This window comes from Pleurodeles waltl, chromosome 7 (assembly GCF_031143425.1).
Source record: "Pleurodeles waltl isolate 20211129_DDA chromosome 7, aPleWal1.hap1.20221129, whole genome shotgun sequence".
NCBI classification, from domain to species: Eukaryota; Metazoa; Chordata; class Amphibia; order Caudata; family Salamandridae; genus Pleurodeles; species Pleurodeles waltl.
In genome coordinates, this window is record NC_090446.1 from 829,407,096 (window position 1) to 829,416,645 (window position 9,550).

The window sequence follows — 9,550 nt, forward strand, 5'->3', positions numbered from 1 at the left end:
CTCCCCCTCCAACTTCCTCTACCCAGTCCCAATCCCCTCAACCCCAGCCTATCCCAAGCACAACTTCAGACCAGCATTCACCCAAATCAACACACAGAAGTGGTTCAGGCAAAAATAAGCACCACACATCATCCCACAGGGGCTCACACAAGCACCATCCCCATGCAGACACACCAACATCCCCCTCCTCCTTGTCATCCCACTTCCTCCCAGTATCGTCTCCACTCACACCTGTATGCACTATATCCTAATCCACTACCTCCATCTCCAGCACACCCATCACTACTCACCCCTCACTGGAAGTCACCACCCCCACATCCATTCACGTGTCCCCTGTGTCCTCTCCCAGTGTGTCTCTGACCCCTCCTCCCAAAGTACACAAACGCAAGCACCCACCCACCCAACAGCCATCCACCTCACAACAGCATCCAGCTCAGGTACCTGCACCCAAAGTCAGCAGACAGACACCTCCTACCACCACTCCCTCTTTCTCCACTTCCAAGCCCTCTCCCTCTTCCCACCCCAGTGTGTCTAAAATGTTTTCCTGGCAAACAGTTACCTGTTCCCTCCCCCTCCCCCCTGTCCTTCCCCTCAGGCCAGGGTGTCCAGAACCCAGGCCAGCACCTCAGCCACCAAGTTGGCGTCCACTGTTGTACCTGCAACTCCCAGAGGCTCAAAGGGGGCACCCGTTAGGCCAGCCAGTGTGCCACCAACCCCTGCAAATGACCAAACCATTCTGCCACCTGCCAAGGTGAAGATGGGGACAACATGCAGCAAGGGCAAGGAGCACGACCCACCCAGCAAGGCCTCCTCCAAAACTCCGGCTGCCAAAGCCAAGGTCACAACAGCATCTGCCAAGGTGAGGAAGGGGCATAAAACCTAAGGCAAGGCACTTCAGCCATCAGAGGCAGCAGGTGAAGGCCTGGTGCCCAGCAGCAGAACTGCCAGCCCTGTCACCTGCACCGCGGGCAGCACCGCCAGCAGTCCCGCCTCAAGCACCGCCACCTGCACCGCCACTGCCACCACGACTGTCAGCTGCAGCATCCTCAGTGGGCAGCAGTCCGAGGCTGCAGGAGAAGGGCTCAGGACTACCTCTACCACTGGCAGCACCGGCACCTGCACCACAGGCATCACTACCAGCAGCACCCCCACAAGCTCCGCAGCAAGCACCGCCACCGCTGACAGTAGGACCACTACCAGCAGCCCCAGTGGACGGGTGTCTGAGGCTGCTGGAGATGGGCTGGAGCCTCCCACCACCACTGGCAGCACCCCCACCAGCACTACCACCAGTTTGCAGCCTTAGGCGCTGAATGATGGAGTCTAGACCTGCCTCCATGTACTATCATGCAACCTGCAAATGGGCTTGCAAATCTCATGCCTCAGACACCCAGATGAGGGAATGTGAACTGCCACAACCCAAGTGTTGCATCACTCCGCACAATGCCCCCTCCAGAACCAGTGGAGAAAGGCATCCACTCACCCTGTCCTTGGCAGGATGAAGCAGACTGGGCACCAAGCCCTCTCCAGAACCAGTGGAAGGAGCCCCCCACTTAAGAGACTGTGGCTTTGCACTTCCCAGGACCAAGCAGTGGGCAGACCACCCACTTGAAAGACTGTAGCTTTGCATTCCCTAGGACCAAGCAGTGGGCAGACCACCCACTTGAGAGACTGTGGCTTTGCACTTCCCAGGACCAAGCAGTGGGCAAACCACCCAGTGAGAGACTGTGGCCTTGCACCCCACAGGACATCACTGAAGGCATGGAGCCCCCTCTAGGAGCAGTGGTGTTATTCCATCTTCCAGCTGAGGTACCCCCCCTTCCCTGTCCCCCTGAGGTGCCTGTGTGTTTTTGACCTGATGCCCCTGCAGTGTTCTCTCCATATTGAGGCAGGAGTCAAGTTTGGGCTTGGCCCACGATTTTTGGCCCAGAGACCCACGGACATTTGGAAAGGACAATGTACGGCCTTATGTACATATTGTATATTTTTGTAGATATGGTTTTTATAACCGTTACTTATATCTGCCTATTTCTAAAATACAAATGGTTTAACTCTATTCTTTTTGTCCTTATGTCCTTCCTGGGGGTTACGGGGTGTAAATGTAATGTTGCTGCATGTGTTTGTGTGTGTAGTTTTGTGGGTGGGGGTGTTGCGTGTGTGTGTCACTCACTTTTTACTCCCCCCTCCCCTGCGTACTAGGTGCAGTACTCACCGTGGTCATCGCCGCCTTTGGTATTCCTGGTAGATGGGAGGTAGACCAGCATGGGCAGGACCTGTAACTCGGGCTCCATGGCATCCTGGTTCTTTGTTGAGTGTTGAGAGGTGAGTGGTTTCCCTTCCAAACACTGTTTCCGCCGTGCTTCTGATGGCGTTGGTACCTGCCTGGAAAAGCTGGCGGATTGGCGGGTTGTGATGGGGATTGTCTGTGCTATCATTTAAGATACTTTTCATTTTTTTATATAAATGATCCACTTTGGTAATTTTTTTTAAAGCCATTTCAGGGTGCTACCTTCTTTCTCATGTATGCTTGCTGTATAGATAAAATCCATTCTTTGTACAGGAGTTTAATAAATATTTTCACATTTGCGGATTGGCGGGTTGTGATTACAACCCTGGCGGTCAGTGTTAAAGTGGTGGTAACACCACCAACAGGCCGGCGGTTAAAACAATGGGATCACTACCACAGCTGAAACCGCCAACACAAACAGCCAATTTATCACTCCAACTGCCACGGCGGTAGCAACAAACACCGCAGTGGTCACCATTAACAGACAGGCGGAAGACAATGTACCGCCCACACTATTATGAGAGGCCAATCCGCCACATTTTCCGGGGCGGAACCAACGCAAACAAAAACATGGCGGAAACAGGACTTGGAAGGGAAAACACTCGCTTCTACACATCCCACGGTGAACCAGGACGCCATGGAGCCAGAACTCCAAATCCCCCCTGCGATAGTATTCCTGCTCCTCTACCAGGAGCACGCACGACGGTGGTGATGACCACGGTGAGTACTGCACCTACAACACAGGGGAGGGGGAGGGAAAAGAGAGTGACACACACACGCAACATGAAACACCCCCACCCTCACCCATAACAACATACACACTAATACATGGTGCAACATTACATTTACACCCGTCAACCCCCCCTGGAAGAACGCAATGACAAAAGGAAATGAGTTGAACGATTGTAATCAATAAAAATCCATTAGTCAACACTTGAAATACAGTATAAACAATTATGTACACCAACTATACAAGTCCGGATAGTGCACCATTCATAGTCTGTGGACCACTAGGCCCAAAATGAATGGGTGGGGCCCACACTCGAAACCAGACTCCAAATGGAGAGAACACTGCTGGGGCCTCAGATCTAAATGAAACAGGCACCTCAGGGAGAAGGGAAAGGGGGGCACCTCACCCGGATGAGTGCACAACGCCAGCTCCATGAGGGGGCTCCATGCCCATTGATGTATCCTGGGGAGTGGAAAGCCACAGTCTCTCAAGTCTCTCCAGTGGGTGGGTTGCCCACTGCTTTATCCTGGGGAGTGCAAAGCCACAGTCTCTCAAGTCTCTCCAGTGGGTGGTTTGCCCACTGCTTTATCCTGGGAGTGCAAAGCCACAGTCTCTCAAGTCTCTCCAGTGGGTGGTTTGCCCACTGCATTATCCAGGGGAGTGCAAAGCCACAGTCTCTCAAGTCTCTCCAGTGGGTGGTTTGCCCACTGCATTATCCTGGGGAGAGCAAAGCCACAGTCTCTCAAGTGGATAACAGTCTCCACTGGTTCTTGAGGGGGCTTTGTGCCCAGAGTGCTTCATCCTGCCAAGGACTGATGTAGTGGATGTGATACTCCACTGGTTCTGGAGGGGGCTTTGTGCCCAGAGTGCTTCATCCTGCCAAGGACTAAGGTAGTGGATGCCTTTCTCCACTGGTTCTGGAAGGGGCTTGGTGGCCAGAGTGCTTCATCCTGCCAAGGACTGAGGTAGTGGATGCCTTTCTCCACTGGTTCTGGAGGGTGCTTTGTGCCCAGAGTGTTTCATCCTGCCAAGGACTGAGGTAGTGGATGTGACACTCCACTGACGGTGGTGCAACATACAAGCTGCCCAGGCTCCTGGAACTGACCACCAGCCTCAGACGACTGACCACTGGGGATGGCAGCCATGTCTGCGGTGGTGCTACAGATGAAGCGCGGCCGCTGGCGGTGCTGGCAGTGGTATCAGTCACGGCGGTGGTTGCGGCTGCCTCAGTGGCATCGGTGCTGGCGGCGGTGTCAGTGGAATCAGTATTGGCGGCAGTCTGTGGCCGCGGTGCTGGTGGCAGGCTCAGTGACTGCGGTGCTGGTAGCAGGCTCAGTGACTGCGGTGCTGGTGGCGGACTCAGTGACGGCGGTGCTTGTGGCGACCTCAGTGTTTGCTGTGCTGGCGGCGGTCTCTGTGGCGCCGGTGCAAGTGGCGGTGCTGGTGGTGGTCTTGTCCGCTGTGCAGGTTGGTATCGATGTGGACTTGCCCTTGATTTTCTGGCCATTCCCCACCTTGGATGTTGGTGCAGCTGTTTTGCCACTTTCCATTTTTGTTTTGCCAGAGCCCTTGGTGGCCGGTGTTTTTGCCTTCTCCCTCTGGGATGTGGGTAACATTTTGACTTTTGGAGGTGGCAGAATGTCCTTGCCCTCACTCCGTGGGATACTGGCATCCCTGTTGTTTGGCGCACTCCAAAATCCAGCTATTTCTGGCACCACTGTGCCTGGTGATGTGGTGGCTGAGGTACTGGGTTGAGACCTGGAAAGGCGGGCCCTAGGGGTTGGACGGGGGGAGGTGTAGGGAAGAGGTCAACATTTGATAGGAAAAGCTTTTTAGACACACTGGGACGGGTAGATGGAGGGGGTTTGGGAGTGGAGGAAGAGGTAGTGGCTGTAGGAGGTGTACGTTTTCTGACTTTGGGTGAAGGTGCATGAGCTGGAGGCTGTTGTGAGGTGGATGGCTGTTGGGTGGGTGTGTGGCTGCGTTTGTGTACTTTGGGAGGAGGGCTCACAGACACACTGGTAGAGGACACTGGGGATGTGTGAATGGTAGTGGGGGTAGTGAGTGCACGTGAGCAGTGTGTGGTGATGGGCGTGCTGGTAATGGAGGTAGTGGCTGAAGATGTAGTGCATGCAGGTTTGAGTGGAGATGAGACAGGGAGGGAGGAGGGAGACGTGCAGGATGGGGATACAGTGGAGGCAGTGGATGTTGGTATGTGTGAATGGGTATGATGCTTGTGTGAGTACCTGTGGGATGTGTGGTGCTTATGTTTGCCTGAGCCACCCTTGTGTGTTGATGTGTGTGCCTGCTGGTCTGATGGTGTGCTTGGGATAGGCTGAGGTACAGGTGGAGGAAGTTGGAGGGGGGGAGGCTGGACACAGGGACAATGGCTGCCATCAGTGCAGAGACCAGGGCCTGAAAGGTTCGCTGTTGGGCTGCCTGGCCAGAATGAATGCCCTCCAGGTATCCATTTGTTTGTTGCAACTGCCTCTCTACACCCTGGATGGCATTCAGAATGGTAGCCTGCCCAACCTTGAGGGATCTCAGGAGGTCAATAGCCTCCTCACTGAGGGCAGCAGGACTGACTGGGGCAGAGCCTGAGGGGCCCGCCACCACAAGGGAGCTCCCATCAGAGGAAGAGTCGGTGTCGCTGGTCTCATCTCCTGTCCCCGCCGTGGAGCTCCCCTTGCCCTCCATCCCACTGGTGGCTTCAGACTCCGTTGTCTCGCACTCCACGGCCATGTGGGATGCAGCTCCCTCCTGCTCTGGTGTCACTGCTCCTCCACCTGAGGATGCTAATGCACACAAGAACAGGAAGACCACAAAAATTTGGGGGGAGACAGAAGAAAGACATGTTCAGTGCATGCAAGACCGCTACCATTGGTGGACACTTCAGACACAGCATCCCTCTGCACTAGGCCATGCACTCAGAGTTTCCTAATTAATCATGGGGACATGGGCTACAAGGCCCATGCCCGATTGCTGCACATATGGAAGTCACAGGACCCTGACTAGATGTAGATTGCTCTTGGCACTGGTGGGGTTGGGGTGCCACATAGCCAGCCTCATGAAGGGAGCTTGCCTACAAAACTCGCCCTGGCCTAGGGGAACCCACAGCTCACCTCCCCCACCCAGACACCTCGTAATGCGCGCAGAGTCAGCTGGATGTGAATGTACTCACCCACTTGTGGCTGCTGTGATGCCCTCAAGCGTCCATCCAACTCCGGATACGCCACCAACAGGATCCAGAACATCAGGAGGGTCATGGTGCGACGGGCACCCCTCCCATGTTCGGAGGCCATCCCCAGCTGGGCCTCCGCCATCTTCTTGCTCCAGCAGTGAATGTCCTCCCATCTTTTCCGGCAGTGGGTGCTCCGTCTGTGGTGGACCCCCAGGGTCCGGACATCCTTGGTGATGGCACACCAAATATCCTTCTTCTGGTGGGCGCTGACCTAGAGGAATAGTACAGGGGAAAAGGATAATCTTTAACCATCCGGACCATCACAGTCATTGACCCATGTTCCCACCCTTGACCTGACGCACATACACTCACTGTCCGCTCATGCAGGCCTCAGTCCCCCCCCTGTATCTTCCATCCACACCATTCCAAACAGGCATTGCCCATACAGCATAATCACAGTGTACTCACCTGTTTGTCTGGAGCACCTCAGAGTAGCGAGTACTGGGGGAGGACCCCATCCACTAACTTCTCCAACTCCTCCGAAGTGAAGGCAGGGGCCCTTTCCCCAGACACATGAGCCATTGTCGCTTCCAGACTGAGGTCACAGCAGCACTTGCAGTGTAGGTTCTCTTGTGAGTGAACAGTGAACAGACAGAAAATGCCGGTCATGTCTGCGGCGGTGCGTACCGTCACCGCCGGAGTATATCGTCATTGGATACTGGGACACATGGGGTCCAATGTTAACCAATGCAGGATTGCGCCGCGGTCTTCGACCGCCTACCGCGACGGTGTGCAACACCAGCGCAGTTACCTCATATCCCCTTATCCCACATTACAGGTCAGGCAGCCACCATTTCAGAGGGCCACATGGCATTAATTTTAAATGTGTCACACCTATCTAGGTCTTGCATACACACAGTGACAGGCACATTGCGGATTGACAAATGTGTGCAATAAATTCTTTTTTTAATACCTCAGTGTTGGCTGACTCTTTGCTCGCTGTTCTCGTCCATAGTGCATGTCTGCTGGGGCAGGTGAGGAGATGGCGGCATTCTCCGGTGTACAGACCGCTGGTGAACCTGTCGACAATGGAAGACAGACACATCATTATCACTTACAGACTTGATCGTGCCACAATCCAGGAACTGTGTGCCCAGTTGGAGCGAGACCTGATTTCAGCTATCCGCCATCCCACAGGAATTCCCCCCTCTAGTGCAGGTCCTGTCAGTACTCCATTTCCTGGCACGTGGGTCTTTTCAAACAACAGTGGCCATTGCATCGGGGATGCCACAGCTTATGTGCTAAAATGTGTTGTCCAGAGTGTTGTCTGCCCTGCTGAAACACATGCACAGCTACATCCTTTTCCCTCAGGTGGAGGATTTGCCCACAGTGAAAGGTGACTTCTATGCCCTGGGACATATCCCCAACATCATAGGTGCCATTTATGGGACACAAGTGGCATTGGTACCCCCCGCAGGAGTGAACAGGTGTACAGAAACAGGAAGAGCTACCATTCGATGAATGTGCAGATGGTGTGTTTGGCCGACCTGTACATCTCCCACGTGAATGCCAAGTTTCCAGGCTCAGTGCATGACGCTTACATTTTGAGGAATAGCAGCATCCCTTTGTGATGGGGCAACTCCAGAGGCACCGTGTGTGGCAAATAGGTGAGGACAAGGACGCTATACCGTGTGAATGATTGTCTGGGGTTGTCCCTAAGGGTTAGTGTGTGTCTAACAGTTGTCCCTCGAGATTTGAAGGTCACTCTGGTTACCCCAACCTGTCATGGCTACTGACCCCAGTGAGAAATCCCAGGACAAGGGCAGAGGAACGCTACAATGAGGCACATGGGCGAACTAGGAGAGTGATCGAAAGGACCTTAGGCCTCCTGAAGGCCAGATTCTGGTGCCTCCATATGACAGGTGGTTCTCTGTACTACTCACCAAAGAAGGTGTGCCAGATCATTGTGGCCTGCTGTATGCTGCACAACCTGGCTTTGCGACCACAGGTACCTTTTCTACAGGAGGATGGTCCAGAAGGAGGTCTTGTGGCAGCTGTGGAGCCTGTGGACAGTGAAGAAGAGGAGGCAGAAGAAGAGGATATCAACAACAGAAACAACGTTATCCAGCAATACTTCCAGTGAGACACAGGTAAGAAGACATCACTGCCTCCAACATCTCATACAATTGTTAGACCTATCATATGTCTGTCACTTTCACCCAGTGTAGGGACCTTGACTTGTCAGTTTGCATTTGCATTTCACAGATGTGGGTCCCACTGTGGTACCTCTGCTATATTACCTCATGGACTAGATCTGTGTGACATAGGTATGTTGACATTACAATGGCCATTGCTATTTTCCTTAGTTATAGCAAATACACATTTGTAAAAGCACAGACTGACTCCAGATTGTTTTGTGATTCAAGGGTGTTTATTTAAGTGCAAAATAGTGAAGTGGGTTGTGAAATGGTCAGGGGTGATGGTGGAGGAATGTCCTTGGCAGAGTCCAGTTATTTGTCTCACAGGTGCATCGTCCAAAGGGGCATAGGAAGTGGAGCTAGGGCAGCTTAAGGATGGACAGGGTGACGAAGTGGGACAGAAGGATGACATTCAGGGTGGTCTCATTACTTGGCAGGGGTCTTGGCATTGTTCTCTGTCTTTGTCCTGGATCTCAGGGACCGTTTGCAGGGTGGTTCTCCATCTGCAGGGGATGAGGTGCTGGGGTCGTGGTCCTGTGGCGGTGCCTCCTGTCCACTAGCGCCGGTAGAGGTGGTGGGCTGTTCATCATCGAGGGTAGTGTCAGGGGCCCCTTGTTGTGCCACAGTGTCCCTCCTGGTGTTTACATGGTCCTTCAGCACCCCTACAATGGTGACAAAGGTGGTGTTGATGGACTTGAGTTCCTCCCTGATCCCCAAATACTGTTCCTCCTGCAGCCGCTGGGTCTCCTGAAAGTTGGCCAGTTACGTTGCCATCGTCTCCTGGGAATGATGGCATGCTCCCATGATGTTGGAGAGGGCCTCGTGGAGAGTGGGTTCCCTGGGCCTGTCCTCCCCCTGTCGCACAGCAGTCCTCCCAGTTCCCCCGGTTTTCCTGTTCCCCTGTCACCTAAACCGTGTGCCCACTGCCACTGCCCCAGGTCCCTGATGTTCTTGGGTTGGTGGGTTTGCCTGGGTTTCCTGTAGTGCTGGACACATTGCTGCTTGACGTGTCCTGGTGACATAGGTATTTGCCCACTGGGTGGGTGCTGTGCTGGTGTTTCATGAGGGGGGAGGCTCTGTGGTGGCATGTGCCAGTGTGTGAGGAACTGACTGTCCCAAGGTCCCAGATGGGCCGGGCTGGTCATCTAGATCCAGTT